This window comes from Sminthopsis crassicaudata, chromosome 2 (genome assembly GCF_048593235.1).
Source record: "Sminthopsis crassicaudata isolate SCR6 chromosome 2, ASM4859323v1, whole genome shotgun sequence".
NCBI lineage: Eukaryota > Metazoa > Chordata > Mammalia > Dasyuromorphia > Dasyuridae > Sminthopsis > Sminthopsis crassicaudata.
Genome location: NC_133618.1, coordinates 583271705 through 583294537, shown reverse-complemented (window position 1 = coordinate 583294537; position 22833 = coordinate 583271705).

Here is a 22833-nt window from a genome sequence, read left to right as displayed (position 1 = left end):
CTGTGTTTCTGTTCTTTTATTTTAAATCCTTGTTCCTATTCCCTTTAGATGTGGGGGGTCTCAGGAGCTATCCATAGGGGGGAAACCCTTTGAATAACACAAGTTCTCCATTTTTCTTATAAAGTCAAATCACATTCTGCATGCTAAAATTGAACCAGTATCTTCAATTGTGTGTATCCTAAATTTGCTTTCCTAAATTATTCCATTTTAATGAAGAATATATGCTATGCTAAAAGAAATAACAATTTTGTTGTTGTTATTAACAGATATAATTAATAGAGTAGGAGGGAAAGAAAACAAACAAAAAACAAACAAAAAACCAAAAATCTAACTTTTCCAGGAGTGTTGACAAAGTTCTACTTAAAAGTAGGATGATAGAGCTTTCCCTCCCAGTGAATAATTTAAAGAATGCCAGCAGCATTATTCTAGGGACAGTTTCTCCTATGCCTATCCTAGTAGCAGCAGTCAGGTAGATGCTTCTTCATTTCCATTTTTCCCAGCTATCCAATGATGTTCTAAGAAGCTGTACCCTAGGAAAGTCTATTCTCTCACTTGCCACAGGATCATTTGTGGCTCTAAATATGAAGAATTATTATCTGGAGGGAGAGAGGGAAGTCAAAGTTTTCTCTCAGGTAATGAATTCAGAATCCCTTCCAATATATTATTGAAAAATTTCCCTGGGATAACATGATGAGTCAAGAAATTCATCTGCAAATGCTAGATTCAAATTGGGAGAAATAAGTCAAGTCCGACTTTTTGGCTTTGGATCCTCTCTTTAACAAAAAGCAACTCAATTTAGCAGGTCTTCCAGAGGTTTATATAATTCAGTAAACATTAAGCACCTACTTGTCAATACATTGTAACATATACTAGTGGTCTCTGATTTCATGGAATTTATAATCTAATAAGAATATATGAAAAGGGATTTAGATAATTATGACTCAGAATAACATATCAGTGAATCAGAGAGGAAGAATTATCTTTTGAGATTCAAGGGAGAAAATATATATCTAGGTCTATAATATATAGCTCCTAATTCTCCATAGGCCTTTCTTAGGTGTGTCTGGGTTAAAATGTCTCAATTGAAAAGTGCCTCTCTGTCCTAAAGTATTACAAAGCTACAAATTATCTCTTATTTCTTTTATAATAGCTAGCATTTATATAGCATTTTGAGTTTTTTGAAGAGTTTTACAGCTATTATCTCATCGGATCCTCACAATAGCCCTGGTGTTTAGGTGCCAGATGCATCATTTTACAGATGAAGAAACTGAGGCAGGGGTAAAGTAACTTGCCCAGAGTCACATAGCTAGTATTTGAGGCAGTATTTGAACTCAGGTCTGACTCTTGGTCTAGGATTCTCTCTTTTGCCTCAAGCTACATTGAGGAATCATTTCTTTGAAGTTTTAAGTATGTGCTGTTGAAAATGGCTAAATCCTTTCCCACAGTGACAAATGAACAGCCCAGGAGACAGAGTTTCTGGGTAATTAATAATCATTTTCAGGCTAGCTAATAATCATAAATTGATGGTCAGTGGTTTTTCTTGTATTATGAAAAGGCTGAAAATCTTAATATACTTTTGGAAAAGGGGGTGCCCCTGACAAGTGAAAATCAATTCTGATTGATAGACATTTATTTAATGAGAAGGTGAGCTAAAAATCTTTAGTTCCTCCTACTGAGAATCAGTCAGTTGCCTACAGCAATCTGGACCGGGGATCCATCTCTTACCAGACTCTCTGGTTATTTCCTTCTCACATGAGGTGGATCATCCTAAATTTTAATGGAGGACTACAAAGACAGTTATTTTCTTGGGGCAGGACCTCATCAAGATCAATTCTGTTTACACTCCCCTCTATCTTGGTTGGGTGGGGTGTGGCCCAAGATTAGGAAAATTTTTCCCGAGGGCTGGGGATAATCTCATCAATCAACTATGTCCTTCAGAAGCTGTGTAACTAATTTAGGGGGATGAGCCCTAAATGAAGAAATAAAAGAGAAAATGCTTTGTTATTCATATGAGAATTGGTTGTTAATATTAATATTAATAACAATTAATAAAAAATAATAATATCTTTCCCAACCAAGGAAATAAAATGTATTTTTTTTCCTAGACCAGCTCTTACATGCCTATAATTCTAAAGTAGGGAATAGGTTGACTTAATGGAAAAGGCATTGAAGACAAAATATCTGGAAATGAGACTGGCAACAGAATTAGATTTAACACAGGAAGAAGCTTTAGAGATCATTTCATCAACTTCATTTTATAGATGTAGAAAGTGGTGAGATGATTTGCCAAAGGATACACAGCTACTAAAGTGGAAGAGCTGGGCTTCAAACTCAGGAGTTCTGGCTCCAAATGTGTCATGTTGTAATACACCCACTTTATCTCTAACACTCAGTTTTGTTATCTGTATAAGGGGGATCATATAATACTACCTCCTAACTAAATTGTGAGGATGAAATGATACACATCAAAATAATTTGTAACAGTGAATTTTATACATCTAGTATTCTTTATGCTACACAATGCCACTTTCTTTGGAGTGGTAATGGTCCAGGTATTACCACCAAGAGACCCACTTTTACTTCCTCCCTGAAATTTCTTGTTTGATCTTGGACAGATCACTTCTATTTCTTCAGTAAAATTAGGGGGTGAATTAAATAACCTTCAAGGTTATTTAAATGCTAATTCTGTATTACTCAATCTAAGTTATTATTACAAATATTATTATGACTACGGTACTAATAGTGGTAATATTACTGCCATTTTTTTGTTACCTCAAAAAAAGAGGCAGGAAGATATATATATATATATATTTTTTTTTTATTTAGAATTTTTTTCCACAGTATATATGCATGAGTAATTTTTTTTTATAATATTATCCCTTGTATTCATTTTTCTAAATTATCCCCCACTCCCTCTACTCCCTCCCCCCATGACAGGCAATCCCATACATTTTACATATGTTACAATATAACCCAGATACAATATATGTGTGTAAATACCATTTTCTTGTTGCACATTAAGTATTAGATTCCGAAGGTATAAGTAACCTGGGTAGATAGACAATAGTGCTAATATTTTACATTCACTTCCCAGTGTTCCTTCTCTGGGTGAAGTTATTTCTGTCCATCATTGATCAGCTGGAAGTGAGTTGGATCTTCTTTATGTTAAAGATATCCACTTCCATCAGAATACATCTTCATACAACATTGAAGTGTACAGAGATCTTCTGGTTCTATTCATTTCACTCAGCATCAGTTGATGTAAGTCTCTCCAAGCCTCTCTGTATTCCTCCTGCTGGTCATTTCTTACAGAGCAATAATATTCCATAACCTTCATATACCATAATTTACCCAACCATTCTCCAATTGGTGGACATCCATTCATCTTCCATTTTCTAGCTACAACAAAAAGAGCTGCCACAAACATTTTGGCACATACAGGTCCCTTTCTGCTCTTTAGTATTTCTTTGGGATATAAGCCCAATAACAGCAATGCTGGGTCAAAGGGTATGCACAGTTTGATAACTTTTTGGGCATAGTTCCAAATTGCTCTCCAGAATGGTTGGATTCTTTCACAACTCCACCAGCAATGTATTAGTGTCCCAGTTTTCCCACATCCCCTCCAACATTCATCATTATTTGTTCCTGTCATCTTAGCCAATCTGACAGGTGTGTAGTGGTATCTCAGAGTTGTCTTAATTTGCATTTCTCTGATCAGTAGTGATTTGGAACACTCTTTCATATGAGTGGATATAATTTAAATTTCATCATCTGAGAATTGTCTGTTCATATCCTTTGACCATTTATCAATTGGAAAATGGTTTGATTTCTTATAAATTAGGGTCAGTTCTCTATATATTTTGGAAATGAGACCTTTGTCAGAACCTTTACTTTTAAAAATATTTTCCCAATTTGTTACTTCCCTTCTAATCTTGTTTACATTAGTATTGTTTGTACAGAAACTTTTTAGTTTGATGTAATCAAAATCTTCTATTTTGTGATCAATAATGACCTCTAGTTCTCCTCTGGTCATAAATTCCTTCCTCCTCCACAGGTCTGAGAGGTAGACTATTTTCTGTTTCTCTAATCTATTTATTATCTCATTCTTTATGCCTAAATCATGGACCCATTTTGATCTTATCTTGGTATATGGTGTTAAGTGTGGATCCATATCTAATTTCGAGGCAGGAAGATATTTCTAAACTTTGAAGCCAAAAGGCTGCTTAAAATTTTGCCAAAGTGTTTTTTTTTTTTTTTTTTTAATTAATAGTTTTTATTTACCAGATATATGCATGGGTAATTTTACAACATTGACAATCGCCAAACGTTTTGTTCTAATTTTTCCCCTCCTTCCCCCCCCCCCCCAGATGGCAGGTTGACCAATACATGTTAAATATTTTAAAGTATAAAATAAATATAATATATGTATACATGTCCAAACAGTTATTTGCTATACAAAAAGAATTGGACTTTGAAATAGTGCACAACTAGCCTGTGAAGAAATAAAAAATGCAGGCAGACAAAAATAGAAGGATTGGGAATTCTATGTTGTGGTTCATAGTCATCTCCCAGAGTTCTTTCACTGGGTGTGGCTGGTTCAATTCATTACTGCTCTGTTGGAACTGATTTGGTTCATCTCATTGTTGAAGATGGCCACATCCATCAGAATTGATCATCACATAGTATTGTTGTTGAAGAATACAACAATCTCCTGGTCTTGCTCATGTCACTCAGCATCAGTTCATGTAAGTCTCTCCAGGCCCTTTTGAAATCATCCTGCTGGTCATTTCTTACAGAACAATAATATTCCATAATATTCATATACCATAATCTATTCAGCCATTCTCCAATTGATGGGCATCCTCTTAGTTTCCAGTTTCTGGCCACTATTCCAAGGACAATTAATAGTACTCTCTCTCTCTCTCTCTCTCTTTTTCTCTCTCTCTCTCTCTCTCTCTCTCTCTCTCTCTCTCTCTCTCTCTCTCTCTCTCTCTCTCTCTCTCTCTCTCTCTTCTCTCTCTCTCTCTCTCTCTCTCTCTCTCTCTCTCTCTCTCTCTCTCTCTCTTTTAAGAGGCGATTTAATTGGCAGTATTTTCAGAACCTTGTTTAGGCACTAATTTCATTCAAGATAATTATGAATGGGGAAAAAAGGTTGCAAAAACCGGGTTTTGTCTTTTATATTTTCAAGCCTGTTTTCTAAAGCTAAGTAGGGCTAGAGCAGCCATCACTTTGATTACTTTTATTATCTGGAACAAAACACATACACAAAAAGATAAGCACAACCATGCATATACTTCAGAGGCACTAGATAGTGCTTAACCAGTTGTGCCTATAAACACAACCTATATAAATGAGAGGAACCATTATACACACATATATATATGAACATGCATATACTTTAGAGTTAACTAAATGGTACAATGAAAAGAGCATTGTACTTGGAATCATAAATAAATTAATTTGAATATTGCTTCAGATACATTTCTTGTATAATTGTGGGAAAATCACTTGACCATTTCAGCTTCACTTTCCCCACCTGTAAAATGGGGATTATAATGGCAACTATCCCACAGGATGTTATGAGGCTTAAATGTCATAACATTACAAACCTTATAAAGTGTTTGATTAATGCTAGTTTTTGTTATTATTATGATATACATTTATATATTAGTCTCAGTTACTTCACCTCTGCCTGCCTCAGTTTCTTCAACTAGTTAATGGATTTCATAATAGCATCTACCTCCCAGGTGTTGTGTGGATCAAATGACATGAGAGATGCTATTTGTGAAGAACTTAGTATTAGTCAGATTTATAATGATCGTTATAAAAATGAGAGCTACTATAATGTATAATATATGTATATATATAGTATATGCATATATATATATACATATAATTAAGTATATCTATAATATTAAAGGAATAAGCAAGGTGAAAGAATTTTTGGATTTAAAAAGCTTTGGCAATGTAGTGGCCAGGAACTGGAAACTAAGAGGATGCCCATCAATTGGAGAATGGCTGAATAGATTGTGGTATATGAATGAATGAAAAAAAAATTTAAACTGTTTCCTTTATGCATACATTGGAGAAAAAAATAGAAGTCAGGAAACTTCTTGCTATCAGGAAACACATTCTAATAGGGAAGAGGGTGTGTGTATGTGTGTGTGTGTGTGTGTGTGTGTGTGTGCATATATGTATAAATGTATACATATATATATACAGATAGATAGAGAACATTTCAGCTAAGTCAGATGGAAAATTCTGAAAATTTCTTAGGGTGCCACAGCAGATTCCAATGCATCCTATTTAGTGTCATTTCCATTGATAAAAAAAATATCAGTTTCTGATGTTGAATCATTTTGATGATAAGAAATTCCTTTTTTTAGGTTTTCAGTAGCTAATTATGTGATTATCATTATATGTATGTGTATGTGTAGAATTGTACACAGATTAATATACCCATTTATCAATATTGTACCTCCACATGCTAAGCTTGGGCAAGGCCAGAAATTTTACTTGCCATGGGCTTGTGGTAAGGACCTCACATTGGTTGGGCTGATGCTTCCCAAGGCAGGAAGCCAGAAGAGGCCACAGCTGAAATGTTCTGGCTCAGGATGGAGCCAGAAGCATTAGGCCATTAGTGGAAAACCAGCAGTCCATTGCTAGACTACTTAGAAACAGATGCTGATGCAGGAGGTGGTTAGTGTTGATTTTTAAAAAAGTAATTACCAGGGTCAAGGAGTGTTAAAGGAGTAAATGAACAGATATGGGCTGGGTCAGGGAAAGGAGTTTGCTACCAGGAAAATGCAAGCTGGTAGCATATGTCCACAAGAGTTTACTGTGTTCAACTTTCTGCTGCCCTCAAGTCCTTTTCCTATTATCTTCCTCACCCCACCTCCCAGTCACTCCTGGGACTCCAGCTCCCATCCTGATGATCTGTACTCCTGATTTATGAAAGCTTTCCATATTTCACTGGACTCAAACTCAGGAATTTGAATTCCATCATGTTTTTATCTCTCAATACCTTTATCCCATGTCTATCTCTGAGTTCATAAATCAAAGTAGCTCCTCTCATCATCCTGTCCTTCACTGGCCACTGCTTCTCTATGTATTTTCTTCCTCTATTGCAATATGAACTCCTATTCCCATAGTAAACTGGGGATATCCCTTATCTCACAGGGTTGTTGAAAGAACCAATAAGATAATATTTGTAAAATACTTTTTGAACCTCCAAGTGTTATATAATTCTAGTTATTATTTTTACTTGGAAAGTTAAGTGGTAGGGTAGATAGGTCACTGGGCTTGGAATCAGAAATTTCAAATTTGACACTTGAGTAGCTGTATGACTCTGGGCAAGTCACTTAAGTTTGTTAAGTGTCTGTCTTTCTTCATCTATAAAATGAGCTGGAGAAGGAAATGGTGAACTGTTCTGGTATCTTTGCCAAGAAAACCCCAAATGGGACCACAAAGAGTAAGATATCACTGAAAATGAGTGGACAATATAATTATTGCCATACTTGCTATACCTTTAACATCAGAGACCAAAATGTTTTCCTTATCATCATTTCATATGTGCTAGTTTCTCCTATTAGAATGGAAGTTCTTTGATGGCAGGGCACCTACATTGTCCAGGACTTAGATTCCTAGACCTCAATTCAGGATTAGTCTCAGACACTCACCTAGGCTAGAGACTTGATCTCTGTCACTTACCTCATCTTTAAAATGGGCATAACACTAATGCCTGCCTCCCAGAATTGTTGTAAAGATCAAATGAGATGATATTTGTAAAGTAATTCGCAAACTTTAAAATATCATATAGATGCCAGCTATTATTTTTACTATTAGTTATTATGCATGTAACAAATGCTTTTTCATTTAAACATTGTGTATAAGAGATGCATGTGTATTTTTTTATATCTATGGTAATGGAACTATTCATGCCTTTGAACTTCCCAAAGTGAAATTTGAGCCTGGCCTGCTTCTGACACTGCCCATAACATTATATTTAAAGGCAACTGCTTTCTTTAAGTGGTACTGATGCCTTGGTGGTTAAATTTCCTTTATCCTTAACTATCTGGACCCTAGTCTTAGAACTTCAAGTAAAGCAGGCAGTCTTTGAACTTCAAAGAAAATGGCCATTACAAATCTCATGTGCATGGTTAGCAATGGCAGGAAGTTGTTCTTATCTAGAAACAGGTGATAAGGCAGTCAATTAAAAGCCAGAAAAGTCTGATAGAAGAAAGCAGTTAGATTTGGCAAACTGTTTGTTTGGCAAACAAAACAACAAAACAAAAAAAAATTTTTAGAAGTCTCAGGATCTTAGACCATTTTCAAAATGGCCTGGATTTTTAGTGAGAGGACCCGTGTTCAAATTGTGGCCATTCTATTGAAATTCTTCATGATCTTGAACAAATAATTTAGCCTAAACCTCAGTTTTCCTCATCTTTAGAATGGGGATGAGAATAATTTAACAAGATTGTTATGGGGAAAACTTTACTCAATTAACCTAAAAACCTAATAAAAAGGCAGCTATTGTTAATGTTATGTAAGGTTGAGGCAAATAGCCCTAAATCCCTTGTTAAAATCTCAGGACATCACTTTATTTATACCACAAAACAGCAAATCATCTCCTGAATCATGATATAGGATTTTAAACAAAAGTTTAACTTAGATTGTATTTTATACACATTAGAAGGAATCTGCTTCTGGAAAGTTAATGAAAAATAGAAACTTTTAAGTTTTATTTAATTGCATGAGGCAGCTAGTTGGCCTAGGACCCAGCTTCTTAAAATGTGCTTCACAACCCCATTGTGGTCTCATAACTGAATGTGGGAACCTTTAAATTTTGATTTATTATCAGAAAATATTTTATTTATATAAATATTTTATATACTGATATACCTGGGGTCATATAAAAATTTCTCAAATAGAAAGGAGTAGCAAGTATAGAAAGTTTAAGAAGCCCTGGCTGGCTGATTTAAATCAGCTAGAATCAGGCTCAGAAACTTACTTAGCTGTGTGACTCTTGATAAGCCCACCCCAGTTTCCTTATCTATAAAATGGGGACAATGATAACAAGCTCCCAGAGTTGTTATGAAGATCAAATGATCTAATATTTAGGAACCTCTTTGCAAAACTTAGAGCACCACATAAATGCCAGCTATCATTTTTGTATTAATATTCTTTGGATATATTAGTCTATAGTTTTCTTTCTCTGTTGTGGCCCACTGCTTTAGATATCAAAGAGATATTTGTATTACAGAAAGTATTTGACAAGACTTCTTCTTTTCCTATTTCTGCCAAAAGTTTGGGTAACATTGGAACTAATTGTTCTTTGAATTAGATACAATTCACTTGGAAATCTGTCTGATCCCAGTTATTTTTCTTCCTCTCTGGGAGTTCATTTATGGCTCATTTAATCTTCAAGAATAAATGTTAAATGAAACATTATCAAAGAGGCTGCATTATAGCCAAAAAAAAAAAAAAAAAAAGATACATTATAACCAAATTGGATTTATACTAGGAATTCAATGTTCTTTCAATATTAGGGAAACTATCAATAGTAATCAGATCATATTAACTGAAACAATAAAAACTGTATGTTATACCAAGAAAAGCTACTAAAATATTACTAGGGTCACTTCAATTACATTAAAAAAATAAAACATTTGGATCACTTCTTTCATCATGATGTTATACTAAGGCATCACTGTCTACTCATGACAGAGTTTTATATGGTTCTGGTTGATTATAACTTGAAAAACTCAGGTCATAGGTAAGAGGAAAGTGGTTTGAAAGCAGAATATTTTTTTAAAATTGTGTTTAAAGCTTACTAGAGCTCCTTAATACAAGCATGAACAACCTATTCTCTCACCAGTATCCAGTTCCCATCTCTTATAATGTATATTGAAAATGACCAGCACAGAGGACAAGGCTACCGGTGTCCTCTGGAGGGCAGGAGTGAAGTCCATATCAGCAGTGAGAAGGAAATTATGCATTTTATTTCCATCATGGCTCAGTTCCTAAGTTAATAAAATCTAAAAACAACACACACATGTACACCTCAAAAAACAAAAAACAACATGTTGGAAAATGAGGATGACCCTGTATATGATAAGGTCTTTATATCTAGATCTATTATTTACACATGATTGAGAATCAATAACAAAAATGAATTTTCATTTTCCAGTCTTGTTATTTACCTTGACTGTGCATTACTACAGAGTCTTATTACCAGGTCTGAAAGTGGTGCACTGATTTTCATATCATGAAAGCATGCAGCATTTTTTTTTTCTTGTTTCAGAAATAAAATAGCTTGGAGAAATGCTTCATTTCATCTTAGTTACTGATTCACTGTTGTGTGAGGTGACAAATTTAAGGTCTAATATAGGGTTCTTAACCTTTTTCAGTCATGGATCCCTCTGTGAATCTGATAAAACCTATGGACATCTCAAAATCATGGTTTTAAATGTGTTAGAAAAGATGGGATTACAAAGGAAATCAAAAGTTAGGGAAAATAAAAATGTATTTTTTCCCTTCCAAATTCATGAGCCCCTTGAAATGATACCTTGGGAATGAATGGACCCTAGTTAGGAAATTTTTCTCACCCAGTATGAGCCTGGGAAATACATCTTTGAAAATTTGTGAAGTAATACTGCAGGGTCTATAATGCTTGTTTTATAATAACTTACATTCACATATCCCTCTGAGGTTTAAACAATTCTTTACATACATTGAATGCATGTGTATACACACAGATGTATATGTAGTTCATTTTCCTATAGCTCTATGAATTAGAATCTATTATGATCCCTTAGTTTATATAAAAAGAAATTGAGATTCAGAGAGAATAAGGGATTAAGTGCCAGAGACCAGATTCAAAATCATGTACTCTTGATTGTTCCTCTACAGCTCTCTTCAGTATATTTAGACATGCTTAGTGAGATGGCATAATGCATAGTGTCAGACTTAAAGACAAGAAGATTGAGATGATAATACCTACCTCCCAGAGATGTTGTGAGGATCAAATGATATGATCAGGATGGAACTTTGTAAACCTTAGAGCATTATATAAATGCTAGCTAGCTAGCTAATAGTAGGAGAAGTAGTAGTAGAAAGTAGTAATAGTAGTAGTAGTAGTAGTAGTAGTGTTAGTAGTGATAGTGGTGATAATTATAATTGTAGTGGTAGAAGAAGTAGTACTAGTCATAGTGGTAGTATTAATAGTAGTAGTAGTAGTAGTAGTGATAGCAATAGTGGTGATGGTAATAGTGGTAGTAGAAGTAATACTAAGAGTAGTGGTAATGGTAGTGGTGGTGATGGTAACAGTAGTAGGAATGATAGCAATAGTGGTGGTGGTAATAGTGGTAGTAGAAGTAGTACTAACAGTAGTGGTAATAGTGGTAGTAGTGGTAATAGTAATAGTACTGGTAGTAATGGTAATAGTGGTAGTAGTAGTAATAGTGGTAATAGTGATAATAGAAGTAGTACCAGTAGTAGTGATAGTAGTGGTGGTGGTAGTGGTGGTAGTAGTAGTAGTAGTAGTGGTAATAGTGGTAGTGGAAGTGGTGGTAATAGTAATAGTAGTAGTAGTGGTAGTAGTGGTAATAGTTATAGTAGAAGTAATACTAGTAGTAGTGATAGTAGTGGTGGTGATGGCGGTAGTAGTAGTAGTGGTAATAGTGATAATAGTGGTAGTTGTAGCAGTGGTGGTGGTAGTAGTAGTAATAGTAGTAGTAGTGGTAGTAGTGGAGTAGTGGTAATGGTGGTGGTAGAAGTATTACTAGTAGTAGTGGTAGTGGTAGCAGTGGTAGTGGTGGTAATAGTAATAGTATTGGTAGTACTAATAGTAGTTGTAGTAGTGGTGGTGATGGTGGTGATAGTAGTAGTTGTAGTACTGGTGATAGTAGTGGTAATAGTGGTAATAGAAGTAAAACTAGTAGTAGTGCTAGTAGTGGTAGTAGTAGTGGTAGTGGGGGTAATAGTAATAGTAGTGGTAATAGTGATAGTTGTAGTAGTAGTAGTAATGGTAATAGTGGTAATGGTGATAGTAGAAATAATACTAATAGTAGGGATAGTAGTGGTAGTGGTGGTAATAGTAATAGTAGTGGTAGTAGTGGTAATATTGATAGTGGTAGTGGTAGTAGTAGAAGTAATAGTAGTATTAGTGGTAGTATTGATAATGGTAGTAGTGGTAGTAATAATGGTAGTAGTAGTAGTGGTAGTGGTGATAATGGTAGTGGTGGTAGTAGTAGTAGTGGTGGTAATAGTAATAATAGTGGTAGAAGTGGTAATAGTGGTAGTAGTAGGAGGAGGAGGAGGAGGACAAGGAGGAGGAGAAGTGGTAGTAGTAGTAGTAGTAGTAGTAGTAGTAGTAGTAGTAGTAGTTGTAGTAGTAATAGTAGTGGTAATAGTAGTGGTGGTGGTAATAGTAGTTAGATAAGCATCATAAAGTATCCAGCTTGGGAAGGAGGCCCTCAAAGCCCTCTTTCTAGAGAAGACATATAGCATTCTACTTGGCAAAATAACTCTTCCCAATTTTGGCCCCCCTCCCTCATCCATCCTGCCATCTCCATATAACAACAATCTTCCTGAAGGATATCAATACTATGAAAATATGGTTCTGTCCATCTTTGCAATTAGAGAAATGATAAAACCATCTCTGGATTTTTGGGAAGGAGAAGAGAGGGCAGAGAGGGTTACAAACTGTTTAATTTCCCAAATTTTCAAGAAAGCTCCTCTTGCTGTCATTTCTGGGCTTGCATTCACAAGCTTATGTTTAATAACACAGAACCACCTGATAGCCGGTAGGCCAAGATGCTGTCTCTGCACAGCTCATTGCACAGCATTTTATGAGGCAAGTAAGGAAGGCAGATACCATTGTCCACATTTCTTCCTGTGGCCAAGTTTCTATCTGGAAGAATGCCCAGAAAAGATATGATTCTTCCTTCTACTACTGCAAGCTTACGTATGGTTCTTGGTGAAGCTGACTAGGAAGGATCTATATAGATTTAGGGAGCAAAAATTTTTGAGAGGGATATATGGAGAATGGGAGAGAACAGAGATTAGTTGGTGAAACTTCTCTCTACTGCTCCCTGGTTTTTCTTTTTTTAAACTAATTTCCCAACTTGGGAACCTCTAGAGAAATCATTAGCATGATTTTAGAGCTGCCATAGAAAAGAGCTGATAATGTACCCAGCTAATTTGAAAGTGCAAGTAATTATTAATATATTTAAAATACATACATACATACATACATACATACATATATATATACATATATATATATATATATATACATAGTGGTAGTAGTATGTGTATGTGTATATATATATATATATATATATATATATATATTAGCAAGATAGATGAAGCAGGAATTTATTTGATTTTCCTGTTCTATTAATATTGTAAATATCAATTCTCTTCCTTGATTTCATGTTACTGCTGGATAGTGAAAAAAAGAAACTGGCCTTACTGTCACTTTATTAGTTTGAGACTTTGACCAAATCACTAGTGTTTGGAGAGAGTTAAGTTTTTCATCAATAAAATGAGAGTGATGATTCCTTCCTGGTCTTTCTCATTGGAGATAGGGTACTGGGAAGATCAAATGAGATCAGGTACTTGGCACCAAGGTGTAAAACACCTTGCAAGTATAAAATATCAAGAAGGATTCACACTGTTCTAGTAATGGGAAAGTCAGACTGAGTTCCATACAAAAGGCTAAAGGAGGAAAGAGTTAATCTAGTGGACATGTCTGGGCTGATAGTTCTATATTTCAGGAAGGAGAGAATGCCCAATTGGGGAAAAAATACATTGCTACTCTTGAGGCACAAATCAAATCCTTTAGCTATTCTTATTGAAAGACACAAGTAAAGATTTATTCCTCTTGACCTGACCTGACATTGTACACAAGAAAGACTGGCCATCTAAGCTCCCTCTATGGAGAAAGCTGATATTTGCAACTAACTATAGTAAACAAGTGGTTATCCAAGGAGTCTTTTTCCAAATACTGGCACTAAGTAATCTAAAACCTGAAGCTGCTTCTACCCAGAGGGCCCTCTGCATACAAACAAAACTTTATCCTTCAGAGATTGAAACCCATGGTTACACATAACAAATGCCAATGCCAGAATTCATTTGATATTCAACAAGGAGCCAAACTTGAGAGAATCGATGTAAATTTTCAAGGGAGACAATCACATTAAACCAGTGGCCTTCAAGAATACAAACTTCTCTCAATCCCTCTGACCTCTTACTCTAATCCCTTGCCATGCTTCTAAAGGAAGAAAGGAACAACAATTGTAGCTTTGTCCATCAGTATAAAATTTCCTTTTATTTTTCCTTGGTGCCCTTTGCCATGGATGACAGGATCCTAGATTCAGACTTAAAAGGGTTTCTAGAGGCATTTGAATCAAGCTTCTTAATTTTATAATTGAGGAAACAGAGGATAAAAGTGTTTAAGTGACTCACCCAGGATCACACAGCTAGTACGTCTGAGGCAGGATTTGTATGGACTTGGGTCCAAGCACAGCACTCAATATAACGACATATGCCTACTAAAGATCTGCCATGACATTGGGAGTGTTGAATTCTAACTACTAGATGATTGGAGTATGTCTGACAGGGACTCTGTCCCATAATTCTACTCTTGTGAGAGGGTGCTCAGACTCTTAAATAGAGATGGGAATGTAGAGTTTTTTGTTTTCTTTTGTTTGCATTTTCTAGAACATATTCTTTCTAACAGAATATGAAACTGGTCAGCTCTATGGCCCTGAGGCAAGCATGACTGACTAGAAATGTTGTTTGGTAAAGGTTTTTTTTTTTTTTGTTGTTGTTTGTTTGTTTGTTTTTGTTTTGCTAAGGCAATTGGAGTTAAGTGATGTGCCAAGTGTCTCACAGCCAGGAAGTGTTAAATGTCTGAGGGCAGATTTGAACTCAGGTCTTCCTGACTTCAGGGCTGGTGCTCTATCCACTGTGCCGGTTTTTTGAGGTATGTCTGTAGGCAATGGCAACAGGTTTATCAGTGGGGAATAGGTGATCATAGGACCAGGAAATTTAGAACTGGAAGAGACTTTGGAAACCATCATGTAAACTCTCTCTTGTACTGATAAGTAAATTGAGTCCAAGAGAAATCAAGGTACTTGCTTGAGTTCTCAAAGGAAAATGATAGAACCAGAATTCAAATCCATCTTTAGACTCTTATTTGCATGTCATAGCACCACCTCCCTGATGACATTGTTGTCTTTGAGAAATAAGGACAAACACTAACAACAACAAGGACCCCCATTCTTTTTTAGCCTCCTCCCAGTGTGGAATAGTGAAATTCACTGGGCTTAAAACTAGAAAGGTTGTGATTCAAATTCCATAATAAACAATATCTAGGTGATTGTAGGTGGTCATTTACTCTGTGAGTTTCAATTTGCAAAATGGGTCTAATAATACTTTCACTCCTTACTTTATAAGGTTGTGAGGAAAGTGCTTTGTATACTTTAAGGCACTATGTAATTCAGCTATGTTTTATTATGAATGCAATTTAACATAATAACCCTCATTGGTATAGCCCTTCATCATTTATAAAGTATTTACCTCATGAGCAGAAATATGTTATAGAGAATTGAGTGTTGGGCATTCTAGGTAACAAGATTTAAATTCAAAGACCACTTCTGAGGCTTCTTAGCTATCTGGTCTCTGGAAGATCTGAATGGACAAAGGTATCAACTTAACCTCTCTGTGCTTCAGTTTTTCTAGGTTATTTAGTGACAATAACCCTCTTTCCTTCCTATTTGATACATTCCTGTTCATGTATAGTAATTTAAAAAAAATCCATGTTGTATTATATTTTTATGCATTTGTCAAATATTTCCCAATTAGATTTTAATATGGTTTGGCTGAACTCTTGTTTGTTTTTAATTTTATTTTTAACTTATGGAACAAAACAAGCATTTTCATAATATGGTACAATAAAAAGAAGATTGTACATGAAACTGCAAATCTAATGTGCACAACATAATATACCTTTCAAATATACAATAAAATTATCATGTAAATTTCTTTTGTTTTCATTCCCTCACCCCTGCCCAAGCAGAGACAAATATATATATATACATATATATATGTATATATATATATATATATATATTATATATAAATTTTTCTCTGAATGCAGATACATATTTTTCTCTGAAAAGATAGCATCTTTCTGCATATGTCTGTTTTAGTTAATTTAGACATTCCTTTTTAGTTAATTTTGACATTTATAATATATAAAATAACTTATTCATTCAAAGTAATTCTTTAAACAAGAAACCATGTTGGGTTTTTGTTTTGTTTTGTTTTTTAACTCATCTGTCTTTCCAAGACCATGTATAGATAACCTGAGAATTCTCTGAGGCAATAAATGATTTTTGAGTGAGTATTTCAAAGCAGTTCAGAACTAGAATTGGTACCTTGCTCTGTATCACTTATTCCTGTGCTTCACAGTACTTAACTAAGATGGAGGTGTCTTGATGAATAATATGTCCAATAGATGGAAGAGAAAATTCCAGGGAGATGACCAAAGTGCCATTTTCCTTTCAATTGGATACTTTGACCAATCTCTACCTATTTTGTGGCTCCAGTTCTGGCTTCATCACCACAAAGATGAGTTTTAATGGGAATACCCTGGAGTGATTGAGACAGTGCTGAAAAGCATCAAGAATCCAGAAGTCAAAGTCACTCTAATTCTGCCTGTCACCTGTTCCACACAGGCTTCAATCTGTGTTTGGTGGAGAGAGTTTCCAGAAATTGATGAAATAGTAATTTTTTTTCACATATTTCTCAAAATTGCATATAAAGCAGATAACTTACACACATATCACCACCACCATCTAATCACTTGACTATCAAAGAAGTAAAGTGATATGTCCAACCACTAGAGCTTGAACATTATTTTTCTGATGCCCAAATCCTTTGCTTTCCTGTGTGTCATAGGGGGTTTTGGTAGATTCAGCACTCTGGTGTTTAATAAACTTGATGGATTTGGGAGAACCATAAACCAAGTCAAGAAATGACTTATTCCAGCCTGGTATATTTATCTCTGTGAATGGCTAATAAAGAAGAAAGACTGAGTTTGGTATCACATATTTACTAGTCATGAGATTTTGAGCAAGTCACTTCACTTCTCTTGCCACACTTTGTTCAACTAAAACTAGGAATAACAATATCGCCTTTTCCCCAGAGTTATTTTGAAGGTTAAATGAGATATTTGTTAACTGCTTTACAACCTTAAAACATTCTAAAAACACCTGCTTTTATTATATGATCTCTATTCTTAGTGGCAGATAGTCTAGTTGGGAAAACAAAACTTAGATTCATAAAATCATTGAACTAAAGTGTGTTTAATAAATGTAAGAGTTCTTAGGGAAAAAAAGATTATGTGGATAAGGATGCTTTTTAAAATAATAGCTTTTTACTTTTCAAAATATATGCAAAGATAGTTTTTAACATTTACCCTCGCAAAACCTTGTGTTGCAAAATTTTCTCCCTTCTTTCCCCCACACCTTTCTCCAGATAGCAAGTAATCCAAAATATGTTAAATGTGCAATCCTTCTATACGTTATTATTATTATTATCCATATTATTTCAACATTTATCATTCTGCACAAGAAAAATCAGATCATAAAGGAAAAAAAGAGAAAAAAATAAAAAGCAAGCAAACAACAACAAAAAGAATGAAAATACTATGTTGTGATTCACATTCAATCCCCTCCAATCCTCTCTCTGGATGCAGGTGGCTTTCTCCATCACAAGTCTATTGGAATTCTACCAAATACTTAAAGAACAACTAACTCCAATGCTATATAAGCTATTTGAAAAGATAGGGGTTGAAGGAGTCCTACTAAATTCCTTTTATGACACAGACATGGTACTGATACCTAAACCAGGTAGATTGAAAACTGAGAAAGAAAACTATAGGCCAATCTCCTTAATGAATATTGATGCTAAAATCTTAAATAAGATATTAGCAAAGACTTCAGAAAATCATTCCCAGGATAATACACTATGATCAAGTAAGATTTATACCAGGAATACAGAGCTGGCTTAATATTAGGAAAACTATTAGTATAATTGACCATATTAATTAATAATCAAATTAATAAAAACCATATGATCATCTCAATAGATGCAGAAAAAGCATTTGATAAAATCCAACATCCATTCCTACTAAAAACGCTTGAGAGTATAGGTATAAATGGACTATTCCTTAAAATAATAACGAGCATATATTTAAAACCGTCAGCAAACATCATATGTAATGGCCATAAACTGGAACCTTTCCCTGTAACATCAGGAGTGAAACAAGGTTGCCCACTATCACCATTACTATTCAATATAGTACTAGAAACACTAGCTTCGGCAATAAGAGCCGAGAAAGAGATTCAAAGAATTAGAGTAGGAAATGAAGAAATCAAACTGTCACTCTTTGCATATGGCATAATGGTATACTTAGAGAACCCCAAAGACTCTGCTAAAAAGCTATTAGAAATAATTCAGAACTTTAGCAAAGTTGCAGGATACAAAATAAACCCACATAAATCTCCAGCATTTTTATACATCACCAACACAATCCAAGAACAAGAGATACAAAGAGAAATTCCATTCAAAATAACGGTCGATAGTATAAAATATTTGGGAATATATCTACCAAAGGAAAGTCAGGAATTATATGAGCAAAATCATGAAACACTTGCCACAAAAATAAAGTCAGATTTAAATAATTGGAAAGACATTCAGTGCTCTTGGATAGGCCGAGCGAATATAATCAAGATGACAATACTCCCTAAACTAACCTATTTATTTAGTGCTATACCAATCAGACCCCCGAGAAACTATTTTAATGACCTAGAAAAAATAACAACAGAATTCATATGGAAGAATAAAAGGTCAAGAATTTCTTTTTCTTTTTTTTTTTTTTATTATTATTTTTTTTATTTTTGTATTCATTTTTCCCAAATTAACCCCCCTCCCTCTATTCCCTCCCCCCATGACAGGCAATCCCATACATTTTACATGTGTTACAATATAGTCTAGGTACAATACATGTGTGTGAATATCATTTTCTTGTTGCACAATAAACATTAGAATCCGAAGGTACATGCAACCTGGGCAGACAGATATTAGTGCTAACAATTTACATTCACTTCCCAGTGTTTCTTCTCTGGGTGCAGCTACCTCTGTCCATCATTGATCAACTGGAAGTGAGTTGGATCTTCTTTATGTTGAAGATTTCCACTTCCATCAGAATACATCCTCATACAGTATTGTTGTTGAAGTGTACAGTGATCTTCTGGTTCTGCTCATTTCACTCAGCATCAGTTGATTTAAGTCTCTACAGGCCTCTCTGTATTCCTCCTGCTGGTCATTTCTTACAGAGCAATAATATTCCATAACCTTCTTATACCACAATTTACCCAACCATTCTCCAACTGATGGACATCCATTCATCTTCCAGTTTCTAGCTACAACAAAAAGAGCTGCCACAAACATTTTGGCACATATATGTCTCTTTCCGCTCTTTAGTATTTCTTTGGGATATAATCCCAGTAGTAGCGCTGCTGGGTCAAAGGGTATGCACAGTTTGATAACTTTTTGGGCATAATTCCAGATTGCTCTCCAGAATGGCTGGATTCTTTCGCAACTCCACCAGCAATGTATTAGTGTCCCAATTTCCCCACATCCCCTCCAACATTTATCATTATTTGTTCCTGTCATCTTAGCCAATCTGACAGGTGTGTAGTGGTATCTCAGAGTGGTCTTAATTTGCATTTCTCTGATCAGTAGTGATTTGGAACACTCTTTCATGTGAGTGGATATAGTTTCAATTTCTCCCTCTGAGAATTGTCTGTTCATATCCTTTGACCATTTATCAATTGGAGAATGGTTCGGTTTCTTATAAATTATGGTCAGTTCTCTATATATTTTGGAAATGAGACAAAAGGTCAAGAATTTCAAGGGAAGTAATGAAAAAAAAATTAAATGAAGGTGGTCTAGCTGTACCTGATCTACAACTATATTATAAAGCAACAGTCACCAAAACCATTTGGTATTGGTTAAGAAATAGACTAGTTGATCAGTGGAATAGGTTAGGTTCACAGGGCAAGATAGTGAATAAAAATAGCAATCTAGTGTTTGACAAACCCAAAGATCCCAACTTTTGGGATAAGAATTCATTATTTGACAAAAACTGCTGGGAAAACTGGAAATTAGTATGGCAGAAACTAGGCATGGACCCACATTTAACACCACATACTAAGATCAGATCAAAATGGGTCCAAGATTTAGGCATAAAGAATGAAATCATAAATAAATTAGAAGAACATAGGATAGTTTACCTCTCAGACTTGTGGAGGAGGAAGGAATTTGTGTCCAAAGGAGAACTAGAGACCATTATTGATCACAAAATAGAAAATTTTGATTACACCAAATTAAAAAGTTTCTGCACAAACAAAACTAATCAAACAAGATTAGAAGGGAAGTAGCAAATTGGGAAAACATTTTTAGAGGTAAAGGTTCTGATAAAGGCCTCATCTCCAAAATATACAGAGAATTGACTCTAATTTATAAGAAATCAAGCCATTCTCCAATTGATAAATGGTCAAAGGATATGAACAGACAATTTTCAGATGATGAAATTAAAACTATTTCCACTCATATGAAAGTGTTCCAAATCACTATTGATCAGAGAAATGCAAATTAAGACAACTCTGAGGTATCATTACACACCTGTCAGATTGGCTAAGATTTCAGAAACAAATAAAGATGAATGTTGGAAGGGCTGTGGGAAAACTGGGACACTGATGCATTGTTGGTGGAGTTGTGAAAGAATCCAACCATTCTGGAGAGCAATCTGGAATTATGCCCAAAAAGTTGTCAAAATGTGCATATCCTTTGACCCAGCAGTGCTACTCCTGGGCTTATATCCCAAGGAACTACTAAAGAAGGGAAAGGGACCTGTATGTTCCAAAATGTTTGTGGCAGCCCTTTTTGTAGTGGCTAGAAACTGGAAAATGAATGGATGTCCATCAATTGGAGAATGGTTGGGTAAATTATGGTATATGAATGTTATGGAATGTTATTGTTCTGTAAGAAATGACCAACAGGAGGAATACAGAGAGGCTTGGAGAGACTTACATCAACTAATGCTGAGTGAAACGAGCAGAACTAGGAGATCATTATACACTTCAACAATGATACTGTATGAGGATGTATTCTGATGGAAGTGGATATCTTCAACATAGAGAAGAGCTAATCCAATTCCAATTGACCAATGATGGACAGAATCAGCTACATCCAGAAAAGGAATAGTTACAAGACCCCACATGGGGTCACAACCCACAGTTTAAGAAGCTTGTATCTAGATAATGGATTCTCAAAATAATTTTGGTTACCTACATTCATAATTTGAAAGAAATACTAAATTTTACTTAGAGATTTTTTTAAAAAACCTAAAGATGTACTATTTTTCTGTGCAATTTATGAACCTCCAGAAACATATCCAGTGGCCTCTTAAGGATATATTCCAGATTGAGTCCCACACCTAAAATATGTGTCTATTCATAGTGGGACAATAACATCATATTTGTATAAACAAGATGGTAATTAATTATTATTTAGTAAAAGTTTCATATTCATAATCTTGGGAAATCCAGGCATCATGCAATGGTTTAAAAGTGCAGAAGAATCCAGTCTCCTTTCCTGGGTTCCCCCAAATCCCAAAATGGGAGGTAGTTGAGACTGGTTCATCAAGTGACCTGAACTCTTCTAAAATTAAAGTTCCTCTTTTAAGAAATTTCTTGGGGGCATCTAGGTAGTGCAGTGGATAGGACACTATTCCTGAAGTCAGGAGGACCCAAGTTCAAATTTGACCTCAGATATTTAACACTTCTAACTGTGTGAACTTGTGGAAGTCTGGGGAAGTAACCCCAATTGCCTCAGAGAAAAAAAATTCTTAATGATGGTATATTTGAAGGGATGGGCAGCTGAACAGGTTAATCTATATAGATAATTAACTAGACCAGAGCTTCTTAAACTTTTTCCCATTCCTGTCCCTTTTCTCCTGAGAAATTTTTTATGTGACTCCAAATATATAGATATATAAAATAGATATATAAATCAAACATTTACAGATAATAAATTATAATTTCATGACCTCCACATACAGTTACAAGACCCCACATGGGGTCACAACCCACAGTTTAAGAAGCTTGTATCTAGATAATGAATTCAAGCACCAAGAAACACCAATGTTAGCTTGCCAGACAGGATGATTTAAATGCCTCTGCTTGCTATGCTGCCTGCTAAGAAATGACAAAAGGATTGTATTTCTTACAAGAAATGAGATATAATTTTGTATATTTTAACCTATTTTGCACAAATAAAATTTCCCTAAGATGGTAGCACTTAAATATATAAAGTAGATAGAGATAAATACATACATGCTTACACTCATACCCTATATGTATATGTATGTGACTCTATGCACACATATCTACATACGGTGGGGGGGGGTGGCGACCTCAGAAACAGAGAAAAGAAAACAGTTTTTCTAGGGAGCTGAAGCATGAAATAACATTACCATAAACTTGACAAAGGCATATTCTAGCTATCTTTCACACCTATAGCAGGTGGGGGTGGGGAGGCATTGAGATGGGGGATTAAGGAGGCTCTTGCTAGTTTTAGATTTCTGCTGCTTTGAAGATTTGCAAAATGTTTTGTTTAGGTCTTTGATGAATCAGTGAGTTAAGATTCTAAAGGATTCTAGGCAGGACCAGGTTTCAGGAGAAACAGAGGGCT